Below are 25,452 nucleotides of genomic sequence, written 5' to 3'. Positions count from 1 at the left end.
AAAGATGGCTAAACCAACCATCACCGAACCAGAAAGATGGGCCTTCAATAGCAAGTACCCTGACCAGGCCGTAACCATTGGCCCAACAATTGTTGATCCCACACGCACCTTACTTAAGCGCTTATTACAAAAGAACGCCGACATCTTCGCGTGGACACCAGCTGACATGACTGGCGTACCCCGGAGTAAGGCAGAGCATAAGCTCAAATGCGATCCGGCTGTCACACCGATCGTACAAAAGCGCAGAGTAATGGGCCAGAACAAACTAACGCGTGTAGAACCCAAGTCAAGGAACTTCTTGACGCAGGCATCATACGCGTTAGTAGATATCAAACTTGGGTTGCAAATCCCGTTATGGTACCGAAGAATGACAAACAATGGCGCATGTGCATAGATTTCAAAGATTTGAACAAAGCATGCCCCAAAGATTGTTATCCGTTACCTGAAATTGATCTTAAGGTGGATTCGTTGGCACCATTCCGCCTAAAATGCTTCCTGGACGCGTATAAGGGGTACCATCAAATCCACATGGCCGTTGATGATCAGGACAAAACCGCTTTTCGGACGCCCGATGGCACATTTTGTTATCAAATGATGCCATTCGGACTTAAGAATGCCGGGTCCACATACCAACGCCTGATGGACAAAGAGTTTCATTCCCAAATTGGGAGGAACTTGGAAGTCTACATGGATGACTTGGTCATCAAAAGCCCTGACCCAGAAGCGATGTTGAAAGACATCGAAGAAACTTTCAACACGCTCAGGAAGATAAACATGAAGCTCAACCCGAGCAAGTGTGCCTTTGGAGCGGAAGAAGGGAAGTTCTTGGGGGTCATCGTCACTAAAGATGGCTTCAGAGCGAACCCTGAAAAGGTCGAAGCCATTATCAAAATGGAATCACCTACTACCATCAAACAGGCTCAGACACTGAACGGACGACTAGTGGCACTTAATCGCTTTTTGGCAAACCACGCGGATAAGTCGTTTCCCTTCGTGTCAACGTTGAGAAACTGTTTGAAAAAAACACACTTCCGCTGGACACCAGAAGCGGAAGCAGCTTTTCAGGAGATTCGGTCACGCTTGATCGAACTCCCAACACTCACAGCACCAGAAGCGGGAGAGGAGTTAATCCTATACCTTTCCGCAACTGATAGAGCAACCGGGGCAGTCCTGCTAGTAGAGCGAAAAGGCATCCAGATGCCAATCTATTATGTCAGCCGTATCCTAACAGACGTAGAAACCCGGTACTCTACCCTTGAAAAATTAGTCTTAGCACTTTTACACGCCTCACGCAGGTTAAGACGATATTTCCAGGGTCACCCAATCACCATCCTCTCCAACTTCAAACTTGCAAACGTTCTAGGCAAACCCGAGTTGTCGGGACGCCTAGCCAAATGGGAAATTGAGTTGGGAGAATACGCGATAAAGTATAAGCCAAGACCAGCCATAAAGGGCCAGGTTCTGGCCGACTTTATTGCAGAAGTGCCTGCATCGCGGGAAAAAGAGTGCCAGGAAGAGGCTCAACCCTCTCCAGCACAAGACATCAATGATGTCTGGCGACTCTATACTGATGGGGCAGCCAATAACGAGGGTTCAGGCGCAGGGCTAAAGCTAACCAACCCAGCGGGCCAAGAATACACCTACGCTATTCGATTGGATTTTCCAAGTACGAATAACGAAGCCGAGTATGAGGCATTCCTGGCTGGGCTGAGAATTGCGCGTAAGATGGGAGTGAAAAACTTGGAAGCCCACGTGGATTCCATGTTAGTAGCCAATCAAATCAACGGGACGTACACGGCCGTGAACGACACAATGGCCCTGTACCTCGCACAAGCAAAATCCCTTATGCGCGATTTCAATGACTGCAAAGTCATACACGTCAAGCGAAGTGAAAACAAATCTGCGGATGCGTTAAGCAAGCTTGCTTCATTAGCCTTTACCCACCTAGGAAAGGATATCCGCATTGAACTCCTCGAGACACCTTCGGTCCCGCACAAGGAAATTTGTGTCATCCAAACCGGCACGGAAACGTGGATGACACCAATAATAAAATACCTTGCGACAGGTACACTACCGGAGTCTAAAACACAGGCAAGAAAACTACGCTGTAAGGCACTAAATTATCAACTCGTCAATGACATCCTTTACAGACGTAACTTTCTTGGCCCACTCTTAAGATACGTGGACAACCAAGATGCTGACTACCTCCTAAGGGAAGTACACGAAGGCATCTGTGGAGTACACGCAGGTCCCCGCGCTGTTGTAGCCAAGCTAAACAACGCGGGATACTTTTGGCCGGGGATGCATACGGATGCACTGGCATACATCAGAAAATGCAGGTCTTGCCAGCTTTACGCACCCAACACGCACCGCCCGAAGAATGAACTTGTTCCATTCACTTCTTCATGGCCATTTCAGAAGTGGGCCATCGATGTGACAGGCCCATTTCCTACAGCAGCAGGAAATGTTCAGTTCCTAGTGGTAGCCATCGACTACTTCACCAAGTGGATAGAAGCAAAACCTTTAGCCCAAACAACCGCGAAACATATCAAAAAATTTATTTGGGAATTTATTATTTGTCGTTTTGGATTTCCACAGAATTTGGTGAGCGATAACGGCACCAACTTTGCTGACAAGAAGCTACAACAGTGGCTGAAAGAACTTCAAATCACTCACACCTTTACCTCAGTGGCACACCCGCAAGGTAATGGTGAGGTGGAAAGAGCAAATAGGAGCATCGTCGAAGGCATTAAGAAAAGACTATTGGAACACAGATCCGACTGGGTGGACGAGCTTCCGCACGTCCTTTGGGCAAACAGAACGCTGAAGAAGCCAGTACGGGAGAAACCCCGTTCAGCCTCACTTATGGCACTGAAGCCATGGTCCCGGTCGAAATTGGTCTACCCTCACCAAGGGTCTTGATTCAGCCAGAAGACAATGATGCGGAAAGACGGTTGGATCTTATGCTAACCGAGGAACGCAGAGACTTAGCCGCAGTGCGTGAAGAGAACTACAAGCGACAAATGCAAAAGTACTACAACACGCGGGTGAAACTCTGCAACTTCAATATAGGAGACTACATACTGCGTAACAACGAGGCTTCGAACCAAGAGCGCCCGGGAAAGCTGGCCCCGGTCTGGGAAGGGCCATACATTATCAAAGAAGTCCTGGGAAAGGGCGCATACCGGCTCGAAAGGCTCGATGGCACTCCCATCCCAAGAACATGGAATGGAGCTCAATTACGCAAATGTTATATGTAGATCAATTCCAAAACTTGTAAAGGCCTAGAGCCACTTCTAATGGAAATGATTCTCCTTTCATAATGTGTTTACCTTTATACTTATGAACTTCCCACACTGGTGCCGGTATTCACCGCATAAACGGGAAGAAGTAAGTCGTTAAGTGTGGAAGGCGGCAAAACCCGCATAAACACAACGTTGAAAATAAGGGAAACCTACACGCAGGTCAGATGTAAGTAAAGTTTAGCCATCCTTGTAAGTGCAAGTGACGGTCTTACCCGCACAATCACGAACAAGGAAGCAAAACTTCAACCTATCATCTACCACGTTCAAAGGTTATCCTAAAAAAAAAAAAAAAAAAAAAAAAAAAAAAAAAAAACCTACACGCAGGTCAGATATGGGTAGAGTTTAGCCATCCTACTAAGTGCAAGTGACAGTCATACCCGCACAATCACGAAAGAGGAAGCAAAACTTCACACCTGTTATCTACCACGTTCAAAGGTTAACTTATCCTCAAAGATGAGGAAAACCTACACGCAGGTCAGATATGGGTAAAGTTTAGCCATCCTACTAAGTGCAAGTGACGGTCATACCAGCACAATCACGAAAGAGGAAGCAAAACTTCACACCTGTTATCTACCACGTTCAAAGGTTAACTTATCCTCAAAGATGAGGAAAACCTACACGCAGGTCAGATATGGGTAAAGTTTAGCCATCCTACTAAGTGCAAGTGACGGTCATACCCGCACAATCACGAAAGAGGAAGCAAAACTTCACCTGTTATCTACCACGTTCAAAGGTTAACTTATCCTCAAAGATGAGGAAAACCTACACGCAGGTCAGATGGTAAAGTTTAGCCATCCTACTACGTGCAAGTGACGGTCCTACCCGCACAATCACGGAAGAGGAAGCAAAACTTCACACCTATCTACCACGTTCAAAGGTTAACTTATTCTAAACACTTGGAAAATTGCTAATTTAAACTAAAGTATGAGTCATATAACGTTTATAAAGCAAGGAATCCAATGAAAGAAGCGGTCTTAGCCGCATAAAGATTTACATTTCATAAATATTCGTTACAAGAATGGCCGGGTAACTACCCGCCTACAAGAAAGTAAATCTATACAAACTAAATCTATCCTAGCGGCGGGAAGGGATCTTCAGGATCAGGCTTCAGGGCCACTTCCACTTGGACCAGCGCCGTCAGTAGAGCGTGGCTGTTCAAGGAAAGCCTTAAGGATAGCTAGCCCATCATCAGCAGCAGCAACTTCATTCACCTTCTCCACCACCGGATGCGGGAAGGCAGCATACTGATTCACTGCTTGGTCGTAGATAGCTTCAGTATCCACATTATACAAAGGGAAGTTGGAAGGCGGGACGCCTTTCTCAACGAACCCTAGACCAAGCAGGAAGCCGACCCGTTCCCCATCCTCGTGAGAAGCGTTGAGGGCTGCGCTCATAGCATCGTCGTAAGATGTCTCTGAGAAGACCCGATGCACAACCTACATAAGAAAATATACAAGTGTCAACACCCTATTTACAAAGAAAAGCGTGAAGACATGAAGATAAACATACCTGAGACAACGCTTCTCGAAGAAGCCATTCCTTGGCAACCAGAGCTTCTTGAAGGGCGGCTTGAGCTTGGGTGCAGGCGCGTTCGGCTTCGCTTTTGTTAAGGTTGGCAAGTAGCACTTCCTTTGCGGCAGCCTCTTCGACGCCCTTAAGCTTCCGCTCGGTATGGTCAAGCACGCCCCTCTGGTCCAAGATCTCCTGGAGCTTCTTGGCATCATCCATCGCCAAGGCATCATGAGCACGTTGGAGAGCCTCTAATTTGGCCTTGAGCTCCTCATTCTCCACGCGTAAAGGCTCAGCAACGGCTTCAGCCTTGGTGGCCCTCTCGGTTGCGTTCCTCGCAGTCTCCTTAGCCAGCCGAAGCTGTTCGTTAACAGCTTGGGCAGCCTTGGAGCGGGCCTCGAGTCGCGCTTGAACCTCAACCTCGAGGGCCTTGAAGGCCTTCTCCTTCTCCGCAGCAGCTGCGGACAGCTGTTGGTTCTCCTCCCGAAGAGCCCGCGCTTGAGATACTTCCTTGGCGCGAGCTGCTTTCAACTTGTCGTTTTCACGACAAAGCAGCTCGACGCGCGGCTGCATCCGGGCCTGGAGAACCCGAAGCTCATTGGTTAGCCTACCCTCCTGGTAGCTAGCCATGGCTTCCCCCAACGCACCATGGGGAGCAGCGTGGCGAGCCCATTCCACGCACTCCACAGGGGTACGAAGGGTTGTTCCTCGGCGGATGTTCCATCGCGGAACATACACTTCATTGGAATCCGACACTGCAAAAGAAACAAAGCAGTTAGGAAAAAATGAAGAAATATATGACAGGCCAAAAGAACCCTACGCACCTGTAGGGTCGATCACAGGCCGATAGCCACCAAACCCATCGCCTGAACCTAAGGGAAATCCATCCAAAAGGTCGGGCAGATGGGAAGGTGACAAAGATTGGCGAGAAGCCCCGCGCGTACCTGATGGGCCGGCCGTCGTTGCCGGTGGCGGAGGCATAGTAGCGGCCGCCGTAGTCGCCGCCGTGGTCGCCGCCGTGGTCGCCGCCGCGGAATCCGCAGCAATTGTAACCGCCGGCTCGGTGAAAGATGCTGTAAAAATCGCACTCACCACCGGCGGTGACGTCATCTCAGCTGAAACAGTCGGCTCAAAGGAGTGAGCAACTGATCCAGCGGAAGCAGGCGCAGGCGCCTGGGTCGACGCCTCGGGTAGGCTGACCGAGCCTACCGTCATTGGCGGAGAGGTACTCCTCTGCGCTTCACCCTGGAATGCGCCAACATCCACGCCTGTGTAAAGAAGAAAAGTGTTAAAACAGATTAAGCTATGAAGATAAAAGCTAAAGGAAAGTTGTACTTACGGGTTTTCTTGAGCCTAAAGGTACGGAGAGGCGGGGACGGACCCGATGGAGCCGGCCTCTTTGCGCCGGTCACCGTCGTCTTCTTTGGCTGGCTCTCCGGAGGTGACAGTCGCAACCTCCGGAGCTGTGGTCTTACCACCACCGGGATTCCCCGCCACCCACCTCTTCGCTCTCAGTCTCCGAGTCAGAGAGAGCCACCAGATCGGCAGTGGAGGCCACCTTCTCCTTTCCCTTCCCGCCGGCAGCCTTCTTCTTCCGCACCAACGGAGGACCATCTGCGGATTCCTCATCAGAACATACGATTACAGGAATTCCAGCAGAGGTTTCAACATTGAGGGGTCGAGGGTCGAAGAGCGCCTTACCTGGCCGACGGGCGCTAAGGATTTCATGGCCTAGCGGATAGACCTCCACGAACCGATCCGCCATTTGCTCTAAGATGGGCAACTCGTTCTCATCTAGAGCCCGGGTACCCATCCGTGCGGGACCGTCAGCCTCCCGCGGGTTAAGGAGCGACTGCAAGTCGTTCCCCTCTGAAATAAACAGGAAAAAAGTTAGAAGAAATCCAAAATCAACAAAAGGGAAAGAGGCATACCGTAAGGAACAGAGTTCGAACCGTATTCGAGGACGATCGGAATCTTGCGCGCATCAGCCTCCTTCCACACCCGGCTCATCCCCAGCATCACCATCCCGGACTCCGCAAACCGGTAAACCGGAGATTGGACCCGAGATATCTTCGCAAACCATTCCGCCTCCTGGTAGCTGGAGGCGTGAAGGCTGGGAAGTGCTTGCCCGTTCCTGAATTTCATGGCAATGGGGATGGCGCGGGCGGATATGAAGAAGAACTCCCTCTTCCACGCGCGAAGACTGCGCTCGGTCGCACAGATCTTTAAACCCTTAATCCGGGTTGTCAACGTGTACCACCCCCTGGATGCACCTCCAAGTGTAGAAGGTCATCAGGCGGTCAACATAGGGCTCAACGCCCAGTATCCGGCACACCCACTCAAAATGGCGAATCTCGGCGATCGCCATGGGGTGCAACTCGGTCAAATGAACACCATGCCTCTCAAGGACACGGTAAACAAACTTTGTCAATGGGAACCTAAGATTCCCATAGACAAAGAATGCTGCATAAACCCCGATCTTGCCTCGGGGGGCATCGTACACGGTCTGATGGGGTTCAGGAAACTCAGGCTCGAGAGACTCGAGCATGAACTTCCTGACAACATACCGGTACAGATCGCCAGGCAGAGCACACTGGCACTCGCCAGCAGTACTCCTGTCGTCAGCTGTAGAATCGATATCACGAGACATCGTGTAAAAGAAGAAAACGATTTCGGGAGAATGCTTGCCTGAAAAGGATAAGTATTCGCCGGAAATCGCAAAGAAGATGAAGAAAAGAGTGAAAGTGTGGATTACAAATAACCCTCTCCCCCTTTATATACTAATCGCAATTAATGCGATGAAATTAATGCGGAAGAGAGAGAAAACGAAGGTGCAATGAAACTATGACACGTGGCAAAAAGCAAGCTGGCAACAGCTGTTGACAGGACGCATACCATTAATTTCGCGGCCACGCGCCCGAAAAATCGCGTCCACGCGCCTGAAAAAGCGTCTGGAATGACCATGTATTGTCACGTCACCATAACTTCCTGCACGTCCTGACACAGTCAGAAGAAACCGTCGCACGACGTTTCAGATGTTTGAACTGTTCCTATCTTTCCACCAACTCTTCGAATTTCAAAAATTCAAAATTCAAAAAGATTCAAAAGTGAGCGGGAAAATACCCCTTACCTTGGCAACCAAGTAACCGTAAGACGGATGCGGGTACAGTGTTAAGGCAAAACCCTTCACATACCTAGCACCCGCAGGGAATTGAAGCCAAGAATAACTTGGCAACCAAGTAACCATCAGACGGATGCGGGTACAGTGTCAAGGCAAAACCCTTCACATACTTAGCACCCGCAGGGAATTGACGCCAGGAATACCTTGGAAGTGAAGTAACCGTAAGGCAAGTGCGGGTACAGTGTCAAGGCAAAACCCTTCACATACTTAGCACTCTGCAGGGAATTCAAACCAAGAAGGATCTTCTGGGCCATGCTTGCGGAAACGTGAATAACATTCCCGCACGACGGGAACGTCGAGAACTATATTGTTTGAAACTCCAAGATGGAATTGGTGGTTTTAGCATAAATGATCACTATGTCGAAAACCACCAAAACCTCATGGAGAATCCACACAATTGGGACTCAACACTCCTGACGCGCGAGGAGGTTAAAAACTTACCCGCTTCACGCCCAAAGATCAAGCAGAAATGTCGGGAATTTCTGCGTGACATCAGGAAAACCGCGGGATGAATCACCACGGAAAACCGAAAAACTAAGCCCTTTTCAAAACCCCTTGCTAAGTCCAAAAGTTCACCTCACTTATTAATAATTCATGAGAAGAACATTGGACTGGGGGGACTTGAAGAGGTAGGTCCCAGCAGAGCCCAGTTGGACCCGCAAGACTCACCTTGAACAGGGACGTCTGCGCGATGACCAACTGTTCCAGCAGGACCCACCAGGCTCAAAGAACCTTACGCGCAGTACGCCAGCTGTACCCGCAGGGAAAGCCTCCCAATGGTGAAGTACCCCGCCTGTTCCCGCAGCTGCGGATACAAGCCATCAGGGAAGGCTACCCGCACTAACAGCAAGGCTACACGCACAAGGCATTCGTTACTTCAGTTGTCACATGAAGGAATGAGCAAGGCGGGAACACTCCCGCCTAAATGAGCCAGTCCGTATGCTTCTGGAAGGTCTTTCGTACTATACCTACTAAGGTATGGGCGGAACAGACAGTTTGACCAGAGCAGCCCATGAACTAATCACAGGGTGACAGCTCACCGACAACAATACGAGGAGGAACACCCTCTAGTACTGTTTGTCACTATTAGCCGCTGCCTACTCACCAACCCTTATGATGGGACGTGCGCAGCCTACAGTTGGTGGAACAGTATACAGCCGACCTTATTACTGTTGGCCGTAACCTATCCACCAACCAGCATGGCCTGTGCATAGCCCACTGTTGGTAGAACAGGAATACTATTCAGCCGGCCATACCTGCTCGGAAACCTACCTTCGGCTATAAATACTCCAACACCTTGGAATGGTAAGATCATCTGTTATCTCAATCTTATCTAGCAATCTCTTAATATACACTTATATTCAGAGCAATCTAGTCTGATTCTCACGCCGGAGGGTGGTCACAAGGAGGAACCCCCCCCCCTTCTCAGTGACGAGCTTACGGTGTCTGTTTTGCAGGTCTCCAGAAGAACAACCTTCTCTCCCAGACCTCATTCGTGGGAAACATTACTTAACCCCCAGATTATCTATAATCTGCCACTGGGGTTCACTTAGTGTTTCTTCAACGTTTAAGCACTATCATTATTCATTAGTCATAGTCATCTCTAATACCACCACCTAAATTAAAACTAAAACATACCACTAACTCTTAAAAGCTTAAGAACCGAATGGTTAAAAAAAACCTCAAATGTGTCCTTTTCAATATTAAAAGCTTACAATTGACTAAACAATAAACCTAGAGCTCAACTTACAATTAAGAAACATAGTATAACTAGGAAACTTAATAACATAAAATAGGAAATACAATTGAAGCCGTTCTAAAAAAAATGAAAATACAATTGAAATAAAAAAAATAAAAGATATTGTCATGATCTTCCTACATCAAGAACACTCACAAATTGTACCCTAAGAAGAAACAAAATAACACAAAGCATATAAACATATACCCTGACAAAATGTTTGTCGTTTGTCGATGTTTGTATACATCGTCTAAGTTTGAATGCCAAGAAGTTGTTTAAAAAATATTTTGTCGAAAAACGTAAACATACGTATAAATAATCGGTGTCAAAAATGAAAAAGATTAACCGTGTTTCAATAATAATCTTGACTATATACAAATGGAGTTGAAGAGGTTTTAAACATTAAAATTACAAATTGGGTTGACTTGAAACATGTTTGACCTGTTTGACTTGTTTTCTTTTTAGTCAACTTTTTAAAAGTTTTCCCATTTGACCATTAACCCGTTCATTAGCAAACGAGTCGTAAATGGGTTGAAATCGCCACTTCTAAAAATCCCAAAGAATAGAGATTTGTCAAAATAACAAATGTGTGTTTGACTTTTTTCAGGTCAAAGTAGCCCATCAAACCGGAACAATGTTCTCAATCATAGATAACCGAATGGGCTCATACCCTTCTGAATATGTTGAAAAGTTTCTATCTTTGGCTCTTTGGGGTGTCAATGACAAGCCCGAAAAAAGACCATCTATGCTAGACGTGGTCCTTGAGCTAGAGCACATACTTGAAAACGTGCCCGAAACAGGCGTCGACTTTTCCGAGCCCAAGTCAAACTTTTTTGTGGAGTCATCATCTACTTTTTATGGCTCATCGAATATCCCGAGTAGTGATCTTAGTAGTGGTGTTGATCCAGCGGTTTATCCTCGTTGATACGCGAAGTTTTGTGCCAGAATGAACATGTTTTGAAAGTACAAGGACTTAATGGTAATTTTAAAAAGTATGTTATAGAGTTGTATATTTGTATAGATGGTCCTTGAGAGTGAAATGGTTTGTTTTACAATAGAACCTAGAAGAGAATTTTGTTTTCTTTTTATTAAATTAACAAATGTAAATTGTATACTTTTCCTTTTTTTTATATAAAGACTAAATAATTTTTGTATTTACATAGCTAATTTGTGGTTTGGGCTATTAAAAAATATACATTCACTCTTTCTACTTTAAATGGCTAAAACAATTGAGACATCATGGAGGGAGTGAGTAGCGGTCTAGTGGACTAGTGGTAAGGTCGATCAAATAGTGATTGTGAAAGAGAAGTGATTAAGGTGGGAAAAAGAGGAAATATAATGAATTCATGTAATACACGGGTGTTTCAAGTAAATATGGACTACAATCCTAATTGAAACAATTTCAAAACTTGGTTACTAATTTATAGGGTAATCCCTAATTTAAATGTTAACTATACCGATAACGTGACTAGGAACACTCGTAAACTTACTGACGTTGTTTTCAAGAATAATCTCCATATAACAAAGAAGTAACACACGAGTGCTCTAACTTTTACCTTCATTACCAGGCTCCTGGAATATTTTCTTGGGGAGATGCACACACGTTCGGGGAATATCAAACTAGGAATTGTGAATTTGTGATAGTTGTGAGTCTCCAACATTGATTAGGATTTAGGTATAATGGGTAGCCGAAAAACGAGTCTCCAACAAACACGTACAATCATATATTATTTGTCACAATCTTGTTTTTTTGATTTTTATTTTGTGTTCATGTTGTAGTGTGAGAAGCTTGTCTAATCTACATTTGTATTGATCTTGGAAAACTTAACATGAATACCGTGAGCTGGATGAGTTCACTGTAACAAGTGGCGTATTGATTCCAAGTTGTTATAATCATCACTATATAGGGAGTTCTCTCATATTCTCTCATTTTCCTTATTCTATCTCGTATGCTACATGCCTACATCTGTGCCACAACCTTCCACGTTTTCCCGGTTCCCTCTCATTTTCCCCCAAACATCATAATGTCATCCCATTTTTCTTTATTATTTTTTTTTCTCATTTTCCTCATTTCTTCTCAAAGCCCGAAACCACTCAAAAATAGAATCGGAGTAAACTATAGAATAGTCCCCGATTTTCATGAGAGAAAAAAAGTTAGCACAACCAAGGAATGGTATTCCTGACCGGCCCGTTTTTTCTCACCCACTCACTGGCTTCTTCGTCTCTTTCCTTTTGTACTAAGACCCATTGACTTTGTTGTTCTATTTTTTTTGTCATATAACATAAGTATAATTTAGTCACAAATTAGGTTAAATCAAATCATATACTTTCAAAGTAAACCATGAAAATGCATCTCTCTCGAATTCTACACAAATTATGTTGCCCAATGACTAATAATGGAAACCTGATTCAAGTAGATCGAGCTGTTAATTTATGATACGACCTGCTAAACGACATGTCAACTCGCATAACACATTTAACTACTAAATATGTTAATAGCTCTATACGGCGTGTTTATGACATGATTATTATTATTATCAAAAGGTGTTGTTTTATAAATAATAAATCATGTTTATCATGTGTAAGTTTATTTTAGTGAGTATATAGATTGTATGGTGCCTGTTAATTCTTATTATTTTTAATTGTGTTTAGTGAGTTTATATCAATAATCGTGTTAAATGTGTCGTGCCATTCGTGTTATGTGGTTTCTTATATTTAAGCATGTTAAGTGTTTCATGTCATTTTTGTTATTGAGTCAATGAGTTGGTTATATTTTAGTCATGCTAGAAGTGTCGAGCCATGTAATCCACATGTTAGTGTTTAAGCAAATGCATATTTAGTTAAATTTGTTATGTTTAATCTTAATACTTGTGTTAATGTTATCTGAAACCAATTTAACCTGACATTACACGTTTTAAGTTGTTTTTTACTCACAAAGTAATAGAACTACAGAAATCCATCAAATTAGTTGGTCGTATACTATTTATAGCATATGTATGAATCATTTTATTAAACTCTTATTTTAGTCTATTATTTATAAAAATATAGTTACCACGATACATAAAATTTGAATTTGACAACATTCATACTTTTGCAATTGACAACCCACAACAGTGGAGTCCATGACGTGCGGGCCAATGTTTGAGACCCACATGAGCAAATGACCCGAAGACATCAATCTTCATTGTCAGCCGGAACTGGCTTTCAAACGCTAACATTTAGATTCAAATGATGATGCGAACTGATGTTGGATTCGATGTTCTTAAAAAGTGATTGGTGTTACAAAATGACCATAATACCCATCTCATGAGGCTTACGTTATTGAGAGTTAACATAATTGTTTAACTATAAACACAGTTATTACTTTTAACAAGTGTAGTGGATGCGTTTTTCTTACCGCCACACCATTGTCACGTAAGCGGAGTGATATACATAAACTAAACCATCAAGCACACATAATTGTTTAACTATAAACACAGTTATCACTTAATGTTTATTATAATAAAAAAAATAGATGAGTGAATGTAATTGGTTAGAAAAACATGTGGCCCCAACTCTCCATGCCTCTTCATCTCGCCGGTGCACAGGCACCTCAAACGGCTGATGAGCCTCTGACGCTAAGGCTATAAACGGACCGAACCGGACGGGACCTCGTACGTGTTTGTCCGTTAAGCTTTTGTCGGACAAACAGACGATTCACGAACAATCTAATAAACGAAAATTCATGTCCGTTCATTAAGGAATTGAGTTTGTCCGTGCCCGTTCGTGAGTATTGGAAACAAACACTAACATACACTAATGAACAAACGAACACTAACAGACAAAAGAACACATGGACACTAATGGACAAGCAAGCATAAACGACTCTAACGAACAAACAAACAAACATAAACGATTACATATTAATTCAAAAAGAATTCACCCATAAATTCAGAATTACACCCGATGATATTCAAATATATTTAACACGGTGAACGAAACATTAATTTAAAAAAACTAACCATAGCACATGGACCCCACTCCAATAGACATCACCGACGACGACGACGCCACCGACCACCTCATCTCCACCGTCGTCTCCGGCGAAAACTCCGTCCATGACGTCACCTTCCAATTCCAACTCCAACAAGCGATACAAGCCTCTTTAAAACCTAAAACAGACGAAGAAGAAGACTTTATGGTTTACTTCAAGGGTTTGGTGAGTCATGAAACTGTTACGAATAATATTAAAATGTCATTTGTCGGTATCGGAGTTGCGATTTGTGATTCGACGGGTTCTTGTTTGTTTGAGTCATCGAAATCGGGTTTACTTGAAGCCGATGGTGATGGCGGCCGAGGAGCCGAAGGCGATCGGGTTGAACTTGAAGCTTTGGTTGAAGCGTTGGGTGTTGCTGATGCTAGGTTGAGGTTGAAACGGGTTCGGATTGTTACTGATTGCGATTCGGTTTATCGATATGTAAGTTTCTTTGTTGATTTCGTTCGTTAAGGAATTGAACTTGTTCACGAACGCAAACGAACATTTTTAATCCAAGACACCAGCTAAGTAGTTAATGCGGAAAAATATCTGATATCGGTCGAGGACAAATATTTGAGACTAATAATTTTAATATCGTGCTAAATTCATATATATAGCAATTTAAGACTAATAATTCAGTATACTTAAAATCGCTTACCATTAAAAAATCAATGTACAAAACATTAACAATCGTAGCAAGTAGGAACTTATTTCCTAACACTAACACTGAGTATTGAACATTAAAAATTGATAATTAAGACTTAAAACGGGAATATCGGTGATACGTCGGTCCAATTCAGTCAAATAGCGGCGATATGATTGGTACCGATATTTTACCAAGGGACCGATAACTGATATTATCACCGATATTGGTTAAGCGCTAGAGATCACCTTAATTAAATGTAAAGTTAAGCAGTTGAGATAATAATAATAAAAATCATTAACATAACCATCCCTTAATCAACAGTTTTATTTTGATAATGTCATTGAAGTACAAGTTAGATTAATTGTTGTTAGTTAAAACAAGACTTTATAAAACAAACCATTTACGAAACGAACTGAATATAAACAATAAATTTATAAAATTTAAATGCTAGGGTGTTTTTTACAAATTAAATGCTATAAATATAAAACAAACATTTTAAGTAACAAACGGAAATGAACACATTACCGGACGTTCACGAACACAAATGAACGAACTCAGCCTCTGTTCGTGTTCGTTCATTTAACTAAACGAACAAAATTTCTTGTTCATGTTCGATCATTTAACAAGAAACGAACTTCCCGTCGAACGGTTCACGAAGTGTTCGCTGAACGTTCGGTTCGTTTACAGCCCTAATGTCAACGCCAAATCCCGTCTGATAGTTGGATTTATAATCATTAGTCGACGGGAATATTACTCTACCAATTTCTAAAAACGAGGAGATTATTTGTCATTCGACGAGTTTATTCTGGCATCCAACAAGGTTGTCTTGGTGTCAGACCAATTTTTTTTGGTGTCCAACAAGATTTGTTTGGCGTCCGACGAGATGCCATTCGACGAGTTTATTTTGGCATCCAACAAGATTATTTTCGGCTCTGATGGGATTAAAAAAGGAAAACTGATGACCCGACAATATAATAAACAGGTGGCAACATTTGGTTGGCTTAAAATACCTACGACTAATGACTAAATCTAAGATCCGACATGATTTTGCATGGACGTGTTTGGAAAAGTTGTTCAAATGGACATTCTCTTGATTTTAACAAGTTAAATGGACATTTTGGTCATTTCCCTTTTTTAAATTTGAAGCAAGTTGACCCGTTTGAAATTGAGTCAACTTAAGGGGGCTCTTACATCGGCACCCGTACTTGCTCTACCAGATTTCTCTAAACAATTTGTGGTAGAAACTGATGCGTCCGCGTGTGGTTTGGGGCTGTTTTGATGCAAGTACGTCACCCGATCTCTTTCCTTAGCAAAGCTCGATCTCCAAAACAACAAGCTATATCCGTATACGAGAAGGAGCTTCTCTCAATCATGTTGGCTATAAAGCAGTGGCATTTTTACCTTGTCACAAGCCCGTTTATTATACGCACTTATCAGAGAAGTCTTAAACACCTCTTGACCCAAAAAGTCACAACACCGTTACAACATAAGTGGCTCGCGAAACTCATGGGATACGATTATACCATTGAGTATAAAAAGGCCGGGAAAATGTTGTTGCTGATGCATTGTCACGAGTTCGGGGGGTCACGCTATTCACCACCGCCCTTTCCCAGATTGAACCCCTATTGTTGCAAAGGGTACTAGACAGCCAGACCCAAGATGTACAGGTGCAAAATTTAATTAACAAACTAAAGGCAGGAGAGAATCTAAAAAAGTTTGCATGGAATGGTAAGTGGATAAAGAGAAGGAATCGAATGGTGGTAGGGGAAAACACAAAACTTAGAACAGAGATTATTAAATTATGCCATGAGTCTCCAATCGGTGGGCATTCGGGTGTGAAGGCTACTGTACAAAGAGTGAAAGGATTATTTTATTGGAAGGGGATCGCAATGGGGGTTAGACAATTGGTAAGGGGTTGTGACGTGTGCATGAGAGCTAAACACGAGAACGTATCATCATCGGGACTGTTGCAACCATTACCTATTCCCAACACCATATTCACCGACATATCGATGGATTTTGTTGGGGGGTTACCGAAGGTTAAAGGAAAGGATACGATATTTGTGGTGGTGGATCGCTTAACTAAATATAGCCATTTTATGGTCCTCGCTCACCCGTTTTCGGCTAAGGAAGTAGCACATGTTTTTCTAGATAACGTGTATAAGTTACATGGCTGTCCCAACTCTATAATTTCAGATCGTGACCCGATATTCTTAAGCTTGTTTTGGAAGGAATTCCTAAATCTACAAGGGGTGGCCGCCAATTTGTCTACGGCTTATCATCCCCAAACGGATGGCCAAACGGAGGTTGTTAACCGGTGCTTGGAGAGCTATTTAAGGTTTATGGTAATGGAGAGACCCCACACGTGGGTTAAATGGGTCTCGTTAGCCGAATGGTGGTATAATACCACCTTCCACTCTTCCTTGGGCAAGTCGCCTTTCGAGGCCTTATACGGGTTTTCACCGCCTTTACACATTCCGTATATCCCTAAGGACACGACCGATAAGGATGTAGACGAGTTTATGCAAGACTGGGAGATGGCTGTAAAATTACTAAAACAGTCCCTACAGAAAGCGCAAAACTGAATGAAGCAACAAGCGGATAAGCACCGGACTGAGAGAGAATTTGAGACGGGTTCTTAGGTTTATCTCAACTCCAGCCATATATGCAAAATACTTGAAGGGTTCACAAGCTTTCGAAGCTCACTCCTAAATATTTCGGCCCCGTTCTTGATCGTGGAAAAAGTGGGGGATGTTGCATATAGGTTGGATTTACCGGGCGAAGCGCAAATTCATCCGGTCTTTCATGTTTCTTTACTTAAATAAGCAGGTGGACCACCAGAAAAATTTATACCGCTTCCAACAGATGCTCGGTTCAGGTTACAGCCGTACGGGGTGTTGGATCGCAAGCTAGTACAACGGGGAAACCGGGCGGCGATGAAGGTGCTAATTCAATGGAAGGGGCAAACAACTCAAGAAGCTACATGGGAGTTCCTTGATGAAATGAAACTGCGTTTTCCTGACTTCGTGGAACTCACTTCTTGAGGACAAAAAGTGGGTTAAGGAAGGAGTATTGTTACGGATCGTTTAGTGTTTTTATTACTTATGTTGGTTTTGGTTATGTTTCAATTGTCAGGGACCATTATGGCCTTTTATTACTTTGTTGGTGTCATGTGTAACTTTGGTTTTGTTAGTTTGATTTAACTTAGCTGCCGATCACATTCTGAGATATGCAGAAAATTGGTTTTTCTTCTATCTTTTAGCAAGTTCTCTTGGTTTCATCGGTTCCAACCTGTCATGATAGGGTCATTAATCCGCCGGATCATAAACGATTTCCCTCCAATCCGACGGGACTTTTAGGCTAGTTTGTTATTTTGTTTGGTCTTGTGTTTTTTCTGGAAAACCATGGTAAAAAAAAGCTATTTTAAGAAATTTCTCTGTTTTTATTAGTAGGTGGTTTCCTTTGCGTTTAGAGATCAAAACTCAAAACGGCCATTTTTTTTGTCTATTTAGCGACAATAACATAATTTATCAATAAAAACTTAATAATTAGAAGAAGAATATCCATAAACATATATCACCAACACCAAGGTGATTATAGGTTACAAATTGGATAGTTGATAAAAAATATTTTTGAAAGGCCGAATTAAATAAAAACCAAAAGAGAGACCACTTACAAGAGGCAAGTAGCCCAAACAAAAGAAGCAAAACAAAACAAAAAGAAAAACAAAAAACAACCCAACCGAACCACTAAATAAATTGGAAAATTAACAAAGTTAAATCGGCACCATTCATCCCACTTTAAATTTGTGCTTTTGCTTCTTTGCTTCACCCATAAGAAAGAGATCGCCCTGATGTCATTCACAATTTTAGAACATACGAAAGGGACGTTCTTAAAAATTAAGTCATTTCTTGACAACCAAATTATCCAACACGTAACCGCCAAAATTGATTGCACTGCATGACAAGTCTCTTTACCTTTAATAATTTTACTTGGAAAGCCTAGAATTTCTTCCACCGAATTAAAATTCGGCCGTCTTGGCAGCTTAACCCAATCAAGAATGAACGACCATATTAGTTTAGTCACCTTGCACTGTACAAACATATGTTGTGTGGTTTCGGCACTGTCACCGCAAAACACGCAACAAACATCTTCCAACATAGTTGATAATTGCCACATATGTTTAGACCATGGTGTGTGGTTCCATTGGAAACTGATTCAGCATTACATAATATTAATTAAAAATCTATAATATATATAACGAAAAAACATAAAAATCTTATGTGTCGTGATATGGTCGCTCTCCTTTTTTTGGAGCCACCAGATTTGCTTAATTTTTAAATGGAAAATTCTCATGCATTTGACCCGAATTCACGGATATGGGTCTTATCAAACCAAGATATTTTTCTTCAATGGGTTATAACATCTCATTAAATTAAAAACTAATCTCACCAAATATTTGAGAGTTTTTACGTAATAGGTGTAGATGAAAAAATTATTTACCAATTTAGTGTACTTTCAAAAGTATTTACTAATTTAGTGTAGTTTAAAATTATTCTTATCTCTCTCCTAATCTAATTTGGTAAAAGTCATAAAATCTGATTCATTAATTACAAATTATATGTGTTGCTATATACTGATTATTAATTTAAATTATAAATATTGAATTAATAGAAAACCAATCCTTTTCGACAAAAAAACAGAATTAAAACTAATTAAGAGTGTATATATATTTGACTTATTTGTGCAAGAAAACATTATAAATTAAACTAGGAATCGTACTCGCGCGTTGCTGCGGACCGAGTTAGTGTCATGCTATGTTCGACATGTTCATCTGGTCATTCACCAGAACCTGCAAAGAATTATATACATCCTAGTTTCTCATTTAAGCCAGGCTGCAAGAAATTTAATTCTTTAACAGGCATAATAGTTTTCAAACAATGCGCGTATGGTATGAACAAAATTGTTTCCAGCAATATTAACAACAAACCATGCTAACTAAACAATCATAAAAACCCCAACTACTGCTGTAGGATTCGCAGCTACCAATATTAGTCCCAATTTGTTGTGCAGTTGTCGTCCGTCTCAGGTTTGCAATTCCGATGGAAGGTAGGTTCTGGTATGCACCATTAACCCTTTGTGGGCCCACAATTTGGGCCAACGTAATTTAGAACCATGGGTTTTGACCCGTTTATGCCACAATGGAATGGCAGGTAGCCTTCATAGCCTAAAAATATACATTGTATGGTTCAAATTTAATTCTATGCGTTAATTAGATTTAAGAAAAATACAACCTGCACATGACACAGAGCATTGGGTTACCAAGTATAACCCGTTTTTTAACGGGTCGTGTTCGAGTTTACCCGTTAAAAAACGGGTAGTGTAAGATAGAACTGTTTATAAATGGGTCATGATAAGATTGATGTTAACCCGCGTTTATCTCTTTACCTGCTTTTTTTTTACTTCCAAAGATCATGCACATATTTTTGACTAAAATAGAAATAAAAGTTCTGAAAAAAAATCTAATTCTCATTTGTTAATATTAAAAAATAAGTGGGTAATTTATCTTGGGTTTGAATGAAACGTTTGGATACGGGGTTAAACAGTTCGTGTTCGAGTTGACCCGAAGTTACGGCTGAAATATTTGAGACTAATAAAAATACGGGTCGTGTTCGGGTTTCATGATTGACACCTCTAGATTTATTAGAAGTTTCACATACCGCAATATAAAATGTAACTGTACAATTCATGAAGATCTAGACAACTCCCATATGTTTCCTGCAAAGAAGCGACAAAATATTTTTGCTTATTAAGTAAAAGTCACCTACGCAACAGTAAAGAAAAATTAACAATCAACAAAGTAGGATACATTGTTCAGTGTAGGGATGAGCTTAGTACAGCCGCTTTTCTTAAAACATTGGTATTTGTATCAGTAACAAAAATGCTCATTTCAGTCCCAACAGTACCCGTTTTAGTATGGGTTTGGTACCGATTTAGTAATGGTTCGGTACTGAATTATGGAAACTCATTCAAGTGAAAACATCTCATTAAAAATAACTCAAATATACTAATGGACTAATTGAAATATTAACATATATATATATATATATATAACAACCTTAAACAAAAGAAATATACAATCTGATCAATTAATATATCTAAAAAACCAACCATAACGGTTAGTAAATAGTATTTATTAGTAATTTGTGACAAATTTGTTTGGATCAGGTCAACTTAACACATGATTCTCTAAACTGTTTAAAGAACGATAAAATTCTGAATCTTATAGTCTTTATATGATTCAGTAATATTGACTTTCAAGTAGTCAAAATTAGATATTTTTGTAAACATGAAATTAAAGTTTCCCTTGAAGTGGTGACATTTGTTATTGTTATTGTTGTTGTTATTGTTATTAACATTTACTATTAAGGGTTGGTGTGTCGATCTCAATGAAAGCGGCATTTTATTATTACATACGTAATGGTAGACGGTTGGTCAGGAGTTGCTGCAGAGATCTTAAGATTGGTTCCTTTTATTGTTTTTCACTTGAAAAACGTGTTTCTTGTAAAGACCAAAAAGGACCGAGAAGAGGCAATGGATACCGGTTCCTTAACTTGGGCCGTATCTGAGCCCTGAATACAATTATACTTTCTGCTTGGATTAGTCTACTCTACTATCATCCCTATATTACTCCCCTTCATTGTAGTCTTTTTTGCCTTTGCCTATATGGTTTTCAGCCATCGGGAAAACTGTTCCATCATTCCTTATATCTCTTCAAAACCAAAACTATAATTAGTGTTGTTCACGAGCCAAGCTGAGACAGGGAAAGCTCGGGTTTGGCTCGGTTTAAAAGTTTGATGTTTTTTGTTAGGGGTATGCATGACTGAATGGGACGGGTTTGGGCTCAAACCGAACCAAAAGCCGAAAATTCGATTTTTGAGCTTTTGTAAACCGTTTAGTTTTGTCGGTACCCTGGTTATGGTGCACGCATATAATGTATTCATGTTGGGGTCGTGGGCCCTCGGGCGGGCAAAAGTGAAATTGTACTAATTTTGACGTTATTATACTTATTTCGTGAAAATAATGTTAAAAGTTGCGGGAGGTTAATCAGGCATCATGTGGTGGCGTTGATGGCGGAAAGACAAAGGTACATGCACCAAACAGTCGGTATGTGCCTTATGTTCAAAGCTTGATGCAAAACTACTATCGAGTCGGGGCCTCACCGGAAGCAGCCTCTCTATTCCTAGGGGGTAGAGGTAAGGCTGTCTACATCTTACCCTCCTCAAACCCTACCATAGCGTTGCTATTGGTGAGATTTATTGAGTACGGTGATTTCCTCTTAAACTATGGTGTGAATTATAAATTATGCTCAATTGAAATCTGGTAAATGATACTCTGTTGATATGCTTATGATTTTGATTGAAATCTGGTAAATGATACTCTGCTGATATGCTTATGATTTTGATTGTTTGTTATTGTTATTGTTTATTGTTTATTGTTTATTGTTATTGGAATTTGGTAAATGATACTCTGCTGATATGCTTATGATTTTGATAGTTATATGTATAGCTCTTGGTTTAAAAAAAGGGTGCATCGACAGCGCATAACAACTCATGTTTGTGATTGTGATATTATTTTGTGTGATGATTTCACTAGAAAACGGGCACACCTTTTGTATTATATATTATCTTTACTTGCATTGAAGATGATGTGTGAAAAAAGTCTTTTCCAGTAGCCTATATTGATAGCTCCTGTATTGTGTTTCCATACTTCTGAGTGTGGTTTAATGTATAGTGCAATTTTGTTGGTTATTTGGATATGCATAATAATCAATTGGTGTTACATATCTTAATATACAACTATACAAGTGGCTACTTTAAGTTGATCAACTGTATATGTTTATAAAGGCTGCAAATAAGCCTGTATTCGTTAACGAAAACTAAATATATACTATAAATATGCCTACTTCTTTATTTATAAAATTTAAACGAACATAAATGAACGTAAATAAATAAACGAACATAAATGAAATAACAAAATTTGTGTTCGTGTTCGTTCATTTCAATATATGAACAAAAATTATTGATGTTTGTTCATTTATTAAACAAACAAACAATAAACGAATTTTCTGCCTCACAATTTGACTGTTCGGTTTGTTTACAGGCCTAGCTGCAATGACAAGCAAGGAAGGTGAACTCAATGCTACTATTTCATAATTGGAAACTAAGGCTTTCTCTATGAAAGAAAGTTTGGTAAAGGAAGAATATGGACCAAAGTTGCTTATCCATCTATCCAATATTTAAGCAGGTTATAGCAAAATGGGTAACTTTTGTAATGGTCAAAATGTGTTCAATTGACCTGAAAGTTTGATTTATCCATTATCCCGTTGACACGTTCACGGTATTTTTTTGGGGTCGAAAAGTGTAATATACAGATTACTCTAGGTAATACACTGAACTTATGACCCGGGATGGGAAGAGAAGGACTTTTTCCTACGGCGAGCATTCTTATATTGCATATAAAATCCACTGTTAACATAAAAATGCATTCATCACTAGTGAGTAGAGTTACTTTCGCAGTTCAAAAGAAGAGAAGTAAGCAACCCAGGTTAATCAACAACTGATGTGTGCAATTGTGCACTTATCTAGCTCTTATTACTCCCTCCAGAGGTACGCATTTTAAATGATTTCCACCTCAAAACTATAAAATTAGGGTTTGGATGATTAAATTGAGCTTCTATATGTAACCACATGATCATCAGCATTTCTTTGTACTTATTTATTAACAATTGTATATGTATCTGAACATTGAGCACCGTGCGGCTAGACCTGTTACCCGGCCTAAGACGCTTACATGCCGCCATCGGTGATATGTAGCATCACACCAGTTAGTTATGCCATATTCTACATGCTTGGTTTAGTGTTGAAATTTGTAAATGCGATGTTTGATGATCTGAAGGTTATGGTGGTAGCTTGAAGTTGTTTCTATGTAATCTGCATTCTTTTATAATTTTTGTGTTGCCTTTCAATGTTTTGCCTTATTCCATGCCTTTTATTTCGCTTAATGTAATTGAAATGATATTTTTACTTTTTAAATTTGTGACTTCATACTTTTATGGTCTTTATGGCTTTAGTGTTTTAATTTTTAAAGAAAAATGCTTGATCCGCCGTGCATTAGTATCTAATATTCTAGACTATCACTAGATGCGTAACAAAATTTCCTTTTGTATTCTTTCAAGAAGGGATTGCTCTATGATATTTCTACCTCTACTAACTATTTTTTTTGTGTGGTGCTGGTGTAAAAACGTAGCATTAAAACTGTTTGACAGTGAATCTCATTGATAGATTTCTTAGCTAAACAATCTGTAATAAGAAAGAACTCAAGCTAGATTATTCAATCTTTTTTTATTAATTTGCAGGTTGTTAATGGTATCGGGCTACCCATCGTATACTGAGAGTCGATGCCAATCTGGAGTGGTTGCTAATTGATTACATTAATAATTTGTTTCATTTGAATTTGATTAGTTATGGCGTCTTTTTTATAGTCAAAATAATTGAAACTGAACTGAAACCAAAAACAAATAAACAGAAAACCTAAACGAAACTGAAATCAAGTGAAACCTAAAACCGAATAAACTCAAACCAAACCAAACCAAACCAAAATGAAACTAAAACCCAATACCAAACCGAAACAAACCAAACCTAAACGAACGGAAACAAAACCAACAACCAAACAATTTGAATCCGAATTAAAACAAAACTAAACATCTGAAACCAAAAACAAAACAAAAAAACTTACACAACCAACCAGAAAAATCAAACCGAAACGAAGCCAAAAAATTGTAATTAGATAATAAGGAAACTGAAACCAAAACCGAAAGTGAACCGGAATGGAAAAAAAAAAGCTAAACCCTAAAGCAACATGAAACCAAAAACCAAAAAATAATTTCATTGTTATCATATGAATATGTCCAATACATTGCTTAAAATAATGGAACCGTTAGAGATACCACGAAGAAAAATATATCAAAAATGAAGAATATATATTCACAATAATATTTTTTTTAAATTAAAAGTAACCCGCGTAACACGCGGGCTAAAAACTAGTGTGTGTATATATATATATATATATATATATATATATATATATGAACCCCTTTGTAATACAAATGACATAGTTAAAACTTAAAACAAATCTACAAAAAAACATAACTGAAATCCATGTGGTAATACAAATGACATAGTTAAAACTTAAAACAAATCTACAAAAAACATAACTGAAATCCATGTTTATACCTTCAACTTGATGATGCAATTGCAAACAACGAACCATCTGTTGTGGCCGTTTGGAAATTAGGACTGTTAACTGTTGTTAAAATAGCCTGAAACACCATAGCCATATATTTCGTCAAACACGTGATAGACAACACAAAAGGGTGTGAACACTAAATGTAGACCCCCTTTTACAAACCTTTTGTAAATTTTGAAATTGTGGGATTTTACAAACTGTAAGTGTTGTTGCGAATGAGCATAGACGGCATCAAAGCCAATTAAGGCGGTTAGCGGTAGCTTCATAGTTAGCCAGAAAGGATTGTCGCGTATAGTTAGCCATAGTGGCACCACAAATCATCTTCACTCTTACCTTACCGGATTTTGATGTGAGATATGTAAATAGGCTTAGATGTGGACGCCAAAAGATTTTAGTCTCAAGGATGAACAAAATTGAGTAACCGCTATTTGCCTTTTAAATATATATATATATATATATATATATATATATATAATATGTGTGGGGAAGGTTAATGTACATTTTGATCTTAACATGAGTACGTAGGAAATAATGTCAATTTATTTAAAAATGCGAACGTAAGAAACAATACCAACTACAATACCAATCTACATAAACAATGACTTATAATAATAAAGAAAAGAACCTAAAAATTACAATAAAAGAATCAAAATCAAGAACAAAATAATAACAGCGTATACCAACAAATACTTATAACAGCAAAAGAAAACATCTAATAATAACAACAAAATATAAATAAGCAAATACTTA

General features: G+C 40.4%; 1 long non-coding RNA gene across 1 annotated transcript in view; it reads left to right on the top strand.

Moving 5' to 3' along the window:
- Positions 1-24,056, top strand: part of LOC143635920 (uncharacterized) — a 52,244-nt gene extending 28,188 nt beyond the window's left edge. The window contains exon 2 of the long non-coding RNA XR_013154150.1: positions 23,767-24,056. This is a non-coding gene — a long non-coding RNA (uncharacterized LOC143635920). The remainder of the gene's footprint in view (positions 1-23,766) is intronic.
- Positions 24,057-25,452: the final 1,396 nt, after the last annotated feature.

The sequence above is a fragment of the Bidens hawaiensis genome, unplaced genomic scaffold (genome assembly GCF_021521415.1).
Source record: "Bidens hawaiensis isolate Kalapana, Puna unplaced genomic scaffold, B.hawaiensis_p1.1 tig00007738_1, whole genome shotgun sequence".
Classification (NCBI taxonomy): Eukaryota; Viridiplantae; Streptophyta; class Magnoliopsida; order Asterales; family Asteraceae; genus Bidens; species Bidens hawaiensis.
The sequence above is the reverse complement of the archived record's forward strand: the minus strand, read 5'-3'. Positions and strand labels throughout refer to the sequence as shown.